This window comes from Rhyacophila brunnea, unplaced genomic scaffold, assembly GCF_057557595.1.
Source record: "Rhyacophila brunnea isolate RB1 unplaced genomic scaffold, BYU_Rbru_1.0 scaffold_17, whole genome shotgun sequence".
In the NCBI taxonomy this organism is placed as follows: Eukaryota; Metazoa; Arthropoda; class Insecta; order Trichoptera; family Rhyacophilidae; genus Rhyacophila; species Rhyacophila brunnea.
Genome location: NW_028232827.1, coordinates 2223575 through 2238811, shown reverse-complemented (window position 1 = coordinate 2238811; position 15237 = coordinate 2223575). Strand labels below are relative to the sequence as shown.

Genomic DNA, 15237 nt, shown 5'->3' with positions numbered 1-15237 from the left:
GACGTTGTTTTATAAGTTTTAAGATAATATACTTATATTAATATCGTCCGGCTCAGTTATAACGTCTACTTGAACTTTCTAACAAATTTTAATAAACCATTTCTTTTATATTAATATTCCTTGATTTAAAACACAGAAACCGATAGATGATAATAACGAAATTTGATAAGCATTTCATGTAGGATATACTAGTTGAAATTATCGCAATTAGGTAGGAGTCTCGTAGCTGAAATGGTTTTAAAGCATATTGGCGCGATAGCAGTGGGCATACGGGTTCAAATCCCGTCGAGCATCGTATTTTTTTTCAAATGTGTTGTTTTCTAGTGAGTATATTATATCTGATGTGTTTCAAGTTATGTATGTTCATTATATTATAGTAAATATTACGATAGATATAATAAACACCATATATCATTCAAAACTCAACTTTGAACGAGTAATAAGGGTAACTCGGTGACGTCCCTAAACAAAATGCCGCCCCTAGGCAGCGCTAAATTGCCTCCCCATTTTTATATAGTATTTTTTATCATCCTTACATGACCCGTGTTGTATGGATACATTACTAACACAATATATACCACTAAATCCAATTTAAATGCCATCTTTACTTCAATAAACAATATTGCGAGTCCACAGTTTCAGATACATTTAAAAATATACCTGACAACTTTCAAAACACGCGAGCTAGGTAAGTACCTATGTAGGTACCTACATATAATTCAAAATATAATTCGCAAATCTGCACGTGTCATTTCTGGTCATTAAGGACGTGACGTCCAAAGACAACAGAAGTAAGCTAGACTTCGCGAAACCGACAAAAACAATACAGTCCTGTTTAACCTTGTATGTTAATTCTTAATACATTCTGTTTCCAACCAGTGAGCTGATTTTTTTAATCGAAAGATATTTTCGTTATTTGGTACTAAGTTTAGATACCTATTTCTATATAATATACGTAATGGTTCTCCTAGGTTTGCCGCCCTTCAAGTGACTGCCGCCCCCAAGCGACGCTCAATCTACGGTAACTACATAATGTTCTAGTTTGATTTTATAGAAAATTCTGTTATTTTAAGAGTGCAGTGAATTACTTATACATGTAACCGATGGCGATGTTAAATGAAAACCACAGTTCTACATAATTATTTTTTAATTGCGTGTCATTGAAAAGACTTCAAATAATAATTATTAATACATAATTATTTCGACATGATTAGAATAAAACTTTCACACGAAAATGATTTTTCAGAAATTACTGTAAAATGCAGCGAATGCCCCTATAAACACTATATCAGGGATGGCAAACCTATGGCACGCGAGATGATTTTGCAGTGCACGCCAATGTTTTATTTTGACGAGAAGTAATGACGACATAGCCATGCGTATTTTCTTCGGGTTTTAATATTATTTTTACGAGTAATATTTACATATCGATGCGTAAACGGAAACAACGAAATGCGTAAATGACAGATCGCATTGTATTAAAAATAGCATGTCAATATGTACAACAAATTTCAAGAATAAGCATTACGTTTGTAAAATTAATGTAAATATATAATTTTATAGGTCAGTCCTTAGGCTTAATGCGTCACACATAATATTATCGCACTGACCTCTACAGGCGGCGGGAGAAGCCATCTCGTGAACCTCTGATTTTGATCGATTTACAATGCTTGAGACCAATCAGGCAATTAAAAATGAAAAAAATAAATCAACAAACCTGATAAATTTATCGACATTCGTTCAAAAACAGCTGATTGCTATTTCGCCTCAAATATTATCGCTAAAAATGGAAGAATATATGAAGGAAGTGTGGTTAAAATGCTTCCACGATCTCTTTGAACATGGAAAAAAATATTCAAAGAAGGTACAGTTCGGTTATGAGTTATGAGTTATGAGGTTATGGCAAACACATTTTGAAAATAGCCGATATATTGGATTTTTTGTTAGTTTAACCTAACCTAACCGAACTGTACCTCAAAGAATAAAAGATATAAAAAGGCTAGAAACACGGCGAAAGATAGAATCTCAAGAAGTCAATTGCAATTTTCCAACTTTTTTAAGAGAATTCATAAAAAAAAATCATTTTTTTCCAAATTAAAACTACTCGGCACGTCAGACAGTCGAAAAATAATATTTGGGAAATTTTGGCACGCGTACATAAAAAGGTTCGCCATCCCTGCATTATATAATGGTGCAATATAAAAGTAGTATTTTTTCGACATGTTAAAATAATCACGTTGTTATTATCAATTGACACGCGAACATACAAGAATATATTTTTAAAAAAACGCCACGAATGACCGTGTTTTTTTCATTACTGATGATCATAATGAAATATTATTTTCAATAGCTTTCATGTGTCGGTTAGCTTTCACATTATATAAACCAAGATGTAGATAAAAATATAAGTGACATACAACATAAATACATAAATTATACACACATAATTACTTAATTATTAATAATATAGTATATATAAAAAGGTGGGTATCAAATAATGTATTCCACCGTACGTATTAATAATTATTGAGTAGCTAAATAAGGAACTCGAAACGTGTGGGTCTTCATCTAAATGTGGCTAAGACCAAATCCATGTGCAGTGCTGCATGCATCGACGCCGACACTCCTCTGCGGGTTTCCGATCTGCCCGTCGAGCTGGTGTCTAGGTTCAAATACTTGGGTGCCACGGATGGTGGTATTTCTAGTGAGCTTGGAATCCGCATGGGTGTGGCGGCCTCTGCGTTCAACCAACTTGGAGTCGCATGGAGGTCAAGGCTGTATTCTGTGAGGACCAAATGTCGTTTGTTTAACGCGTGCGTGCTACCTGTGCTCCTGTATGGCTGTGAGACATGGCATCTTACTAAGGTTCAAGAGTCTCGGCTTTTGAGCTTTGAGAATTGATGTTTCTTTTCCATTGGCATTTTTTCCATTGTTAATATAAAAAAATTATATTTACAAATAACATTGATAAAATCGTTCAAAAATAAATCTAGTATAATTTATACTATTTAAGACATTTATTGTTATTGTCAATCTTGGAAATACATAAGTTTAACGGAGTAAATAATATTGTAATATAAATAATAATGTGAATTTGATATGAGATTGCTGTTTCTGATAGTAAAGACTTAATGAATGGGTTAGCGAGATTTAAAATAGTAAAGCAAATCATGGTGTACTTATGGCCTTTCCGCTTCATAAATATAATTAGTCAGCCAAATATGAAACTGCCGTAAAACGTATGCGATCATGGTGGAATTACTTTGTTAATAGTGCAAAGCATGATTTTTTTCCAATCTTTCTCATTTTTATTAATTTATGTGAAAAAATAAAATGAATCGGCAACTTACACATGGATATATTTAAATCAAACTTCATTTAAACTCAGTTTATTTCTAATGTAGTTATTTGTTATTAAAAGTATTTTTTTCTGTTATATTTTCGTTTTTATTTTATTTTCCATAAAAATTGATAAAAAAATCAATCCCGAAAGTTTCGGGATTATGTTTATCAATCCCGGGATTCAAAGGTATCGAAAATAACTCGGGATCCCGGGATTGGAATCCTTAGTTCTAATGATTGGCTTACACTTATCTAGCAATCCAGCAATTATAACAATCAGCAATACAAAGTATAAGGGATGTTGGTTATAGTTTGGTGTTACAACTACATCCGTTATTAGTAGGTATATCAGATAGGTTTCTAATATGCGTTACATATTTTTTCAGGGCAGAGTAGACTAATACACACTTGTTGCGTTTTTGTATTGTTTATATCATGTCGCAAATTAACGTGTTTGTTTATACACGGTAAATTACTTGAGGTTAAATTACATTACATCAAAGAATCTTTTAACTTGATATTTTAGTGAAGGACCGGACCGCCCGTAACCTTTGTACAGGAAAGCGGTTACTAAAGAACTATCAGATTGGTGTTTCCGCTTCACTGCTGTCTATGCCCCAAACATTAGCATAGACAATAATTTAACCGTTTGTAGAGTTGGGTAAAACCTCTACACAAGTGTGACACTTATATTTCAATAGTGTATATTAATATTTCAATAATGAAAAGTTGGAAACATCCTTCCACTATAATTTCAAATTAACACAATTAGTCAGTTATATACAATATGATTACATGTGCAGAAATTATCAAAATAAGCCTTTAATATTATGTATATTTGAACATTTGACATTTTAACTATTTGACATTTCTCACATCTTTATAAAATATTTTGTACACATTAATAACAAATACAGCAACCATTAATTATTTTAATATGAATAATCACTTAAAATAGTACGTTGGTAATGTAAATAAAGCAATAAACTTTAAACCAGAACGTGAGCCACCCTATTGTTTTCAGAACTGCCAATAGAAGAAGAAAATAATGAAGTTTTTACCAAAAAAACCACATGTACAATCGTTCAATTCGAAAATCGAACTGCCTTCAAAATTAATATAAAATAATTACAAGATAAAAAGAACTTTTTATATACCTACAACGTTTTTAAATTTTCTGTTGAATTATTAAGCTCAATATACTCAAACTTTTACTTGATATGAAGTAAATAAAAACATTTAATTTTGATTTTCATAGTAAAGCACGTATATATTAATAATTTAGTTGCTAGGACCACCCCCTTAGCAACCAATAATCTAATAAGTCTTTTACTTTTTACGGATTTTTCTGAAATAAATTTCCATACAAAACAGTAGGTATTAACTGAAAATTAATTCAATTCTGCTTAAAGATGGCTAAAAGTATTAAAAGAATGCATTGGCATCGTGTTCTGACATATTCTAAAAGTTTCAAATGTCAAGCTAGTCGGGAAGTAAGTTAAAAATCGATTGCAAGATTTGTACTGGATAAACAACCACCGGACAAACAAGAATACGAGCTAAGAAAAACGTGATAACAAAATTAAACTTCTATGTTCGATCTTATTAATCAGAGACAATGGCCTCCACAGGGTACATGTTGTTTTAATATATTTGTATTTCTACAAAAAAAATGTATATTAGACACTTGGTCAAACACACATTGATTGTGGTTTGAAACAAGGACCTACGTCTTTATCCCCCGATATTTTACTGCACAGCTATCGTATGCATCATGCATTTGTATTATATATGAACAATATATTAAGAAATAATAACAGTATAATGCACTTACTTCAAGTGAAATCAAGAGATTTGTACTGGACAAATAACCTCCGGACAAACAAGAATACTAGAAGATACTAATAAGAAAAGCTAATAAAAACGTTGTAAAAATGCGTGTTACTAACTGACTATAGAGTCCAAATTTTTTGATTTGATTTTAAATAATATTGCACTTAGAAAAAGTTACATCCAGGGTTACGAGACGTTATAATAACGACTCAGTTATTTTAACCGTTAAGTTAACGGTATTATTCAGTATAATAATATATACTTATGTGATAATAATATATGACTAGTATTGACTAACTAAGGAAAAACCGCATTTAATGTGTTCCATTTCGAAAGGTCATTAAAATATTATTAATACGACGGGAGGCTGAGAAAAGAAATTTCACCAAAGCGAAAGAAACATCGACTAAGTAGCGAGTAGGTACCTGGGTATTATGAGAGTATGCTGTATACCAGCGTTTCCCAATTAATTAAGTCACAGAATCTTTTATAATATGCAGGCAAGTGCAACGCATCTTTCGTCTATTGACCAAACGGAAGGAAGGAAAATAATTTGTGTAAGCATTGTCAGTTTTCAAGTCAGTCAGCACTTTGAAAATATATAGGTTTTATGTTTCCATGCCCAACAGAACAATGACAAAACAGAACATGACAAAACAGAACAGTGACAAAACAGAACAACGATAAATATAACTTATGACCTTTCAGGAAAAATATAAATTTAATATTGAAATTGTCTTATCTCTATTACGTTGATAGATTTTGAATACGCCATAATAAATCAAATTATATACCAAATATCTACATTTCTAATCGCTAGAAAGCCTCAAATAAACGGGACTTAACTCGGTGTTGCCGGCAAGCTTAGGATATCTCATCTTAATCAATATAATACGTTCAAAATGATTGAGTGACTAGGTACAACGAAATAATGACCTAACACAGGGGTCGGCAAACCGCGGCTCGCGAGCCACATGCGGCTCTTTGGGCATTACCGTGCGGCTCTTTGCCAAATTCCCAATTCACAATTTTTACAAAAACTTTTGCAAAATTCACAATTTGTATTTTTATCATTGATTTGTACACTTATTATAGTATTTATAATGACATTATCGCGAGACTATTTTTTCCTCCACGATGGTTGATGCAAAAATGTGTGATTGTTGTTGTTTGAAATCCGCCCATTGTAAAAGTCGACAAATTAAATTTTTCATCATTTGATATTGCATATAACAAGCAAAGAGTTTTGGAGCTCCAAATTTGTAGGTCTTGCCACCAAAATTGAGGATTTGAAGAGAGACAAATGCAATTTAATTTCACAAAATAAGTGGAGCGCTCTAAAAGGTATACATGAGGTAGATAATATGATTTTTAATACATGGAATAGCTTTTCTAACTCATATTCGAGTCTACATAAAAGGAATGTAAACAATCATTTTCAAACATGTACAATATAAATAGCATTTAGAGAAGCCAAATAACCGATGAGAATTTGGAGTCGCGCCTGAAATTAAAAACATACAGAAACTCTCAAAAAAATGTAAGGAAGGTCATTGTTCACATTAGTTTTAAGGAATGCGTGAAAATTGCATGTAATTCATATTCTGTAAAAAATATATTTATAATTTCTTCTTCGCTTAATAAATAAACAATATGCAATTAATTCATTTAAATAAATCATATTTATAAAAATATACGTATGGCTCTCGAAAAAATTTTTAACCGTTGTGCCACTCATATTTGGCTCTTTTGGTCCATAAGTTTGCCGATCCCTGACCTAACCTAACCTAACCTAAATAGATTCCACAAAAATTAATGTTTCATTTTCCCCTGGCTGTTCTGTTTTACCACTGTTCTGTTTTATCATGTCCTGTTTTGTCATTTTCTGTTTTGTCATGTTCTGTTTTGTCATGTTCTGTTTTGTCACTGTTCTGTTTTGTCTTGTTCAGTTTTTTGTCCGATTACCATTTTAATAAAGAGGGTAATATTGATTTGATAGCGGCTACCAAATTAATCATCAAATTAATACAAAATCAATGTCGCTAAAATGGGACTAATTAACATTAAAATCTCCTGGCTTATGCAGTAATATGAAGTTTAATTTAATAAAAAAAGTGATTATATCTGTTACACTTGGGTCCGCTAGCGTTGTTTTGTGTGATATACTGTTTATATTTCTTGAGACGTTTGAATGCGGTCGCCATACAAGTAAATGTCATCATCATCATCAGCCTGAATCTATCGACTGCTGGATGAAGGCCTCTTCAAGCTGCTTCTACTTCTTTTGTCCTGTGCGTTGCTTTGCCACGTACTTCCGAAAAACTTTATCATTTCATCGATCCAGCCTCTCGGTTTACCTTGCAGACGTTTTGTACCTCTTGGATACCACTGGATGACTAAATTCGTTCAACAATTGCCTCTTCTTTGAGCTATGTGTCTAGCCCGTCTCCATTTGAAGCTTTTAATGAACTAGATCACATCGCAAACCCTTGTCTGCTTCCTTATTCACTCATTCCTCTTTTTGTCCTTTCGCGTTATATCCAGCATGCACCTCTTCATACCACGCTGTGCTACTCTGTTTTTAATTTTAATTTAAATAACTTCTTCTTCTTCTTCGATGGCGCTACAGCTCAAGTCGAGCCCTGGCCTCCTCCGCCGCTGTTATCCAGCCGGAACGGTCCTCCACACGTCTTTTCCAATTCATGATTTTTAGCAGCTGGTTGGCATCTTTTGTAATGTTGTCACCCCATTGTATGCATGACTTTCCAACTGGCCTTTCCCCCCTGGGTTTCCTTCGAGGATCTTCTTATCCGTAGGTATCCGTGACTCAGGCATGCGCTGGACATGGCCTGCCCAGTTTAGCCTCTGGAGGTTTATGAAGGTGGAGAGTTTTGAATCTTGGTATAAGTGGTATAGTTCCGTGTTGTACCTAATTCTCCACTCCCCACAATCATTCATGGGTCAATTTAAATAACTACGTTTTGTGTTTTTTTCATTTACATTAAATAAATGAAATGTGGATAACTAAAATGCACAGATTAAAAAAGAAATACCAAATATATTTATACACGTGTGCGTACAGCGCGTGTAACCCACGCTAAAATTACCACATTAACAGGCATCGAGGAGTGGTAAAAGTTTCCTGTCAAGTGCAATATGGATACAATTCATATATTATATTATATTATGTCATGAGTAACCCATCACGAGCATTTGCGCGTCGTTTTATAGTAGACAAACAGATAGATTTATACGGACGTTCAGGGGCCTTATGTTGTAACTTGCGAGTTGAAGTCACCCGGTCGACATGACGTCATATGACATCATTGTGACGTACTACCGGAGTGATAATAGCATTCGAGAAATTAACGCTACTCAAATACTGGCGTTATTCATTGTCCCCATACAGAAATAGGTGTTTCAGCATAATAATATCTATGGTGAGCCGTGTGCTTGGGTGGCTCGCCTCGATGCGTGTATTGAGGTTACGTCACAATTACGTCATGTCGTCATGTCACAAGTTATAACATAAGGCCCCAAGTTACACAAATAATTAAGAGCAGAAGACATATTGTAGTAAAGAAGGTCTAATATGAATTTCAAACATTTTTACGAAACTGTAATTTAGTTCGCAGAACTCTATTTGGGAAACGTTGATATAAACTTTTAACAAATAAAAAAACAACGAGAACCTACACAAAAATGCACCTCCAGAATAAAATTGTTAGGCGAGTCGGGTTTATAAGTTTCGGCTGTGAAATTTAATACAAAGCGGTTGCCATATTACACTTCATACATGCTTCAAATATGTAACGATCAGGATCGGCAGTCTCAAACCATCAACCTTTCATTTGACAGCCAAGCGCTCCACCAATTTGCACCATTGAGGCCGTCATTATAATATTATAAATATTTAAAAAAATATATATACATATAAAATACGTAAATATAATGTAAAGGCGTATTTAAAAAAACACTACCTTATTCTTAGGCCAATAATTATTATAAAGCAATCATTATTCGTAGGATGTTTATCACACTTGAATAGTCAAAGACATAGCTTATAATCAGTATCTTTAGAATTATCTTCAAATGTGTTAATCTTGCCCATTTTTTGAATAATAAAATTCCTAATTCTTATAAAATTTGGGATCACAGAGATTATCAATATAATTTTTTATCGTAAATATTTCACTATAATAATGTCGACATAAATTATACTAATGGTTTTATAAATGCGTTTAAAAATTAATAAATGTAAAAAATCTTAACATCACTTCACATGGACGTACTGAAATATGACTATATTCTAAAAAATTAGAGCGAGAGGTTTAAAAGAATACTATTTTATGTAATAAAAATACTTTAAGCAGTCATCAAATGTTTAAAATAAATAAAAAAGATAATAAGGTTTCAAAATTATATAAATAGATTATCTAAAACGTTTAAGGAATGTCCAGGATCATACTTTGAAAATGCAATAAAAGCTCCATTTTGACCTACGCTGAGCATGTACCCCCGTAGGAATGCTCAGAATATAAAGGTTTACACAAGACTCGTATACCCAACTGGATTCAACGATCTACGTCAATCGTACTAACAATAATAAGTTGACTTTAAATAGCAACATGGAATGATTCAGTTACGCTCAGTTGCTAGTGTTAACAATATTATATAATCAAATGTAAACCAAAAACTATTTATTGGTAAGTTTGGTGGCAACCAGGAAATACAGAATTAATGGGAACTTAAAAACCTAACGGGTGTGGAGTACACGAGCAACCGATCTCGAGTGTGGAAGAATATATAGACGTATGGTATTTTGTTGTTGGTTGTGTAGATATAACATCTATTAATAATTGTATGCAGAAGGTTGCGTCGTGTGCGTGATATTATATGTTCGGGGCACAATAGAAATAAGACACAGCCTTGATATTGTTTGTTTTATATTGTGGTAAAACATTTTGGATTGTACACGGCATTACTGGAAACAGTAACATTGATATTGAAGGTTTTGTTAAGTAAGATTTACATTATGGTTTTAACTGAATTTCACTGAATTGTTGGCGGTCATTTCCGCTTGGTATTATTGTCTATGTTATACAAGTTAACATAGACAATAATACCTCGGTTGTAGAGTTGGGTAAACCTCTACAAATATGGGATAAACTTAAACACGTGTCAAGAATATGTCATTCTAAGCTTGTCCTTCGTTCTGATAACTGCTTTCGGCTTATTCACTGGAGCTCATTCAATATTGGTGTATTTGAAGATTGCAACACATACTTCTTTATCTTCTTTTTTGCCCATATCCGCCCTTTAGCTGGAGCATATGGACACCACGCGGCGCCTCCAAGAATCCCTGTCGCTCGCCAGTCTTCTTGCTTCGTTCCAGGTCAAACCAGCATCCCGTAGCTCCGCAGTATACACTCTGTAGATTGTATTTAGCGGCCTTCCAGGACGCCGGAATCCGGTCGGCTTGAAGAACAGGCAAGCCAGGTTAAAGTTCTCTTCTGGCATCCGCAGCACGTGGCCGAGCCAGGTCCAACGTCGCCTCTTCACTTTCAGTGTGATGAGAGGCTGCTTGGTACGTTCTCTTATCTCCTCGTTGCTCCTAAAGTCATACCACCGCACACCCAGTATTCGTCGCAAACATCTGTTTTCGAAGCTCAGTATACGGTTGCTCTGAGCCTTCGTAACGTGCCATGATTCGCTACCGTAAAGCAGCACCGTCAGAATGCAAGCGTCGAATAGGCGGCATTTGGTTTTGACCGAGTACAATCGTGAGTCCCAGACATTTCGCATCGAGTTGAATGTTGCTCCAGCCATTCCCATTTGGATAGCGAGCTCTTTCTGCAAAATGCCATCTCCCGTGATGTTGTACCCCCAGATACTTGAAGCTGTCGACGCTCTCGATGCTTTGTCCATCGCTAATCAGAGGGAAATCTGGATCAGGACAGGTGCTATTGCACAAGACGTTGGTTTTCTTCGCGTTGATTTTCAAACCAACGCGAGAGGAGTTGTTATGCAACCTGTCGATTGTCTCTTGAATGCCCTTGATTGAGTTGTCGAATAGGACAGCATCATCGGCGTATTCCAGGTCGCATAGCTTCACCGTGGGGGTAACAGGTATGCCTCGGTCAGGTGGTATTGACTTCCGTAGTATGAAGTCAAAGATAATGATAAAGAGAAACGGTGCAAGGACACAACCCTGTCTGACTCCGGTCGTGACCCCGAACCATTCCATGACAGTGTCTCCAATTCTGACACAGCATTCGCTATTCTCGTGCAGGCTTTTGATTATGGCAATGATCTTGGGAGGGATCCCGTATGCTCCCAGTATCATCCAGAGGGAGGGGCGGTGCGGACTGTCGAAAGCCTTCTCATAATCCACAAAGCAGCAAGCCATCGGACTGTTCAACTCATGGCTCTGCTGGAGAAGACATCGAAGGTTGTGGATTTGGTCTGCACACGCTCGACCAGGTAGAAACCCGGCTTGGTTTTTCCTGAGGACGTGCATTATTGGGTCCCTTATTCTCATCAAAATGATGTTTGCCAAAATCTTTCCCGGAACACTGAGTAGCGTAATGCCTCGGTAATTGTCGCAGCTTAGAGGGTCACCTTTTTTAAGAAGTGTGATGATTTCACCGTTCACCCAGTCCCTTGGGCAGCGCTCTTCTTCCCACACCTTTGTCATCAGATGAAACATAGGGTGCAGGACTGCGCTCAAGCTGTACTTGAGGAATTCAGGATGAATCCCGTCTCCCTCCGGTGCCTTTCCGTTCTTGAGCCTTTTCACAGCCGATTTTATCTCGGTGTGCGTGGGCGGGCAATCGGAAATGTCGGTCGCTCGGGGAATGTCCAAAAGTAAAGCTCAAAGGGGGTGGGCGGTTCAGCACTCCGCAGAAATGATTCTTCCAAATCTTCTTGACGCATTCTGCGTCAGACTCTATTGCTCCACTGGGACCACGAATGGCTCCGGGAGTCGGTGGTTGCCTGCCGCAGACTTCACGGGTGATTCGAAAGAGTTTCCTGGTGTCATTTCTGCTAGCTGCCTCCTCTGCCGCTTCAATTTGCCGGTTCATAAAATTGCGCTTGTCCAACCGCACGGATCGTTTGACTACCCTGTCTCGGATCTGGTAGTCAGTCCGGCGGTCCTCGGTTCGGTCGGGGTCTCTCTCCTCGTCTCTCAGGGCTTTCAGCCTGGCTCGTTCACCAATTTCAACCCACGTTTCATCAGACATCCACTTTGGCTGCTCGCTCCTTCTGGTACCAAGGACGGTACGAGCCGACGACACAATCGCACTCTTTATGAGGCTCCAGTCCGCCTCAATGAGGTCGGATTCAGATTTGTGCCGCTCGTAGATACGATCTACACTATCTCGTACAGCAGTTTTGAAGTCGGTCCGAATTCTTCGGCGTCGAAGCTTCTCAACGTCAATTCGTTCGCGCTTTGGAGGCCTCGCCTGGCAAATGAGTTTTACTCGGATGTTTCCAATAAGTAACTCATGATCGCTATGGATATCGGCGCCTCTGTAAGTACGCACGTCAAGAAGTTCCTTTCGGTGCTTCAAGCTGTATAAGAAGTGGTCAATCTGCGTCCTCGTGCGTCCATCAGGAGACGCCCACGTATATTTGTGAATGTCTTTGTGGGGAAAAACAGTGCCTCCGATTGCAAGCTCGTTCAGAGTGGCGAATTCTACGAGCCGCTCACCATTATCGTTGGGGTCACCGAGGCCGTGTCGTCCCATCACCGTGGGGCCAAGCACCGGGTCTGCTCCTACTCTCGCATTATAATCCCCCATTACAATCACGCGGTCTCTTCGGGGTATGGCGGAGACTGCCGCGTGGAGAGAATCGTAAAAAGCATCCTTTGTCTGCGCGTCGGCATCCTCAGTAGGGGCGTAGCACTGAAAGACGGTCAAGGAGCTACCAGGCGTCTTAAAGGAGGCACGTATCAGTCTCTCCGAGATTGGTTCCCATTTCACGAGGCAACGGGCCGCTCTCTTTGACATCATTACTGCCACTCCCTGGCGATGGTATTGCTCCTGACCTGAGTAGACAATAGAGTAACCCTCAATCAACTTTCTCCCGGCTCCTTTCCAGCGCACTCCGCTCAGCCCTAGGATGTCCACACCATAGGTTTGCATGATGCGTGTGGCGTGCAGGTCCTTTCCGGGGGTACGCAAGGTGCGAACATTATATGTCCCAATGCGCATACTCGAGTTGTTAGAGAGGATTACTCTACCTGTTTCATTGTCCATTTCCATGCAAGGTCGTCGTTTTACAGAGCCGGTTGTCGTCCGAGGCTGCTGTGTAGGTGTTTTGTTAATCTGTTTCAGTTAAGGAGGCAAGGTGATTAGCCCAGCGCTCCCGAGGCCTGAGCCACGAGGGCCCTGAAGGTCGGCTCGACCAGGTTTTTCTGTCGGGGATTTCCTTCCCTTAGCCAGAAGGCCAGTTTTATGGCGCCGGTCACTCGCCCTTCGCCCCTTGCTGTTAGCTACAGCGTACGCTGCATTGCCCGGAGGTCGCCACGGGGAGGCCAGCAGATGGGACTTGCTGGCAGTTTAGCATTTCCCAACTTTTGCTATGAACACATCTACTGGCGTCAATGTGTCCACTTGGGGCCGACCAGCCGTTGACCGCCATATATACCGCCATATATATCACGTATATGATGTGTTTCATTTTCGTAGGAAACTCACACATTCAAAACCCTGCTTCAAAATATAGTGCATTGGAGTGGCTTAAACGCCAGCCTATAATTGAGGGTCCCAGGTTCGAATCCTGGGTCTGCCAAGTAGGTACACATATTGTTGTGTATGAGTCAGAGTATGGACCTAATAGGTTGAGCAAGTGGCTGACATCCATTTCTCGAAAGAAAAAGAAAAAGAATTATATTTATGAATCTGTTTTTTGGTGGCAACACTAAACAAGGCTGTTATTAATAATATTATGTAGTTACATCAAATTCAAATTTCCAGTGGAAACTATTAGAGATTATATTAATTTAGACAATTAAAAAGTTACTGATTGTATTTACAAGCATATTGTTTTGTTTCTTATTATTCTTGTTTGTAAGCCATGTACTTAGAAATTCAGATATTTTCGTAAATTTTCGGTGTTCTTCGTTCCAACTGTCAACGATCCTCGGCTTGGTCAGACACTAAATTTATGAATTATTTTATTTTGGGCACGACTTCAGGAGACGATTCAATTATTTGGCAGCGATCGTGGAAGACGATTGCGTGAGAATCTGCTAATGTGGAAATGAAGATGAGATGGATTATAATGATGAAGCTGAAGATTATGAAGTTCTGTTGCCCGCGTTCGCGACTAACACTTATTTCTAAAAATCTAATATCCTGATTCTGTATTAAAAATGAGAGGAGAAACTTATAATAACGATAACCGGCTTCACACATACACACACACCAATTATGCTACGGTGCACTCTCGCGGGAAATGTGCAAGCACACCTGTGCAGGTATTAGTGTAAGTAGGGAACTATTGTGTATGTATGTATTTGCGTCAGTTACTTTTGCTACTGTAGGTATTAGTTATGCAGGTATGCATCTAGGATTTAGGCAATGATATGATAAATAAAAGATGGGACGAATTTATAAATAATAAAAGAAAATATATCTCAGATTAAACTTGAGAACAAGATTTTTTTGTCATTTTAAACATTCTTAAAATACAGTATAATATAAGATTGTTTATTATAAAATAGAAACACTTCCAGTTTCAATATGTATTCAAAGCTCACAGGGATTGATCAACAATAAAAGAGAATACTTCAAAAGGTACACGAAAATAGATTAACAAGATAAAATGACTCGCTCGACTCAATAAGCAGATGAACTTGCTAAAGGATTAATTCACTTCGGGTGTGTATCGCATTTGACAACTAGATAACCCCACTCAGCACTAAAAGCAAATCTCAATAGTGTAAGAATACAAAGGGTCAGAACTAATTAGAACTAACTGAAGCTGAGAGATTGTGAATGAAGATTACAAAGTGAACAGTATGAGTTTGAGTATTAACAATGTAAATACATA

The 15237-nt window shown here is 37.3% G+C and overlaps 1 protein-coding gene across 1 annotated transcript in view; it reads left to right on the top strand.

Moving 5' to 3' along the window:
- Positions 1 to 15237, top strand: part of LOC147073548 (uncharacterized) — a 309140-nt gene that overhangs the window by 139562 nt on the left and 154341 nt on the right. The window lies entirely within an intron of this gene.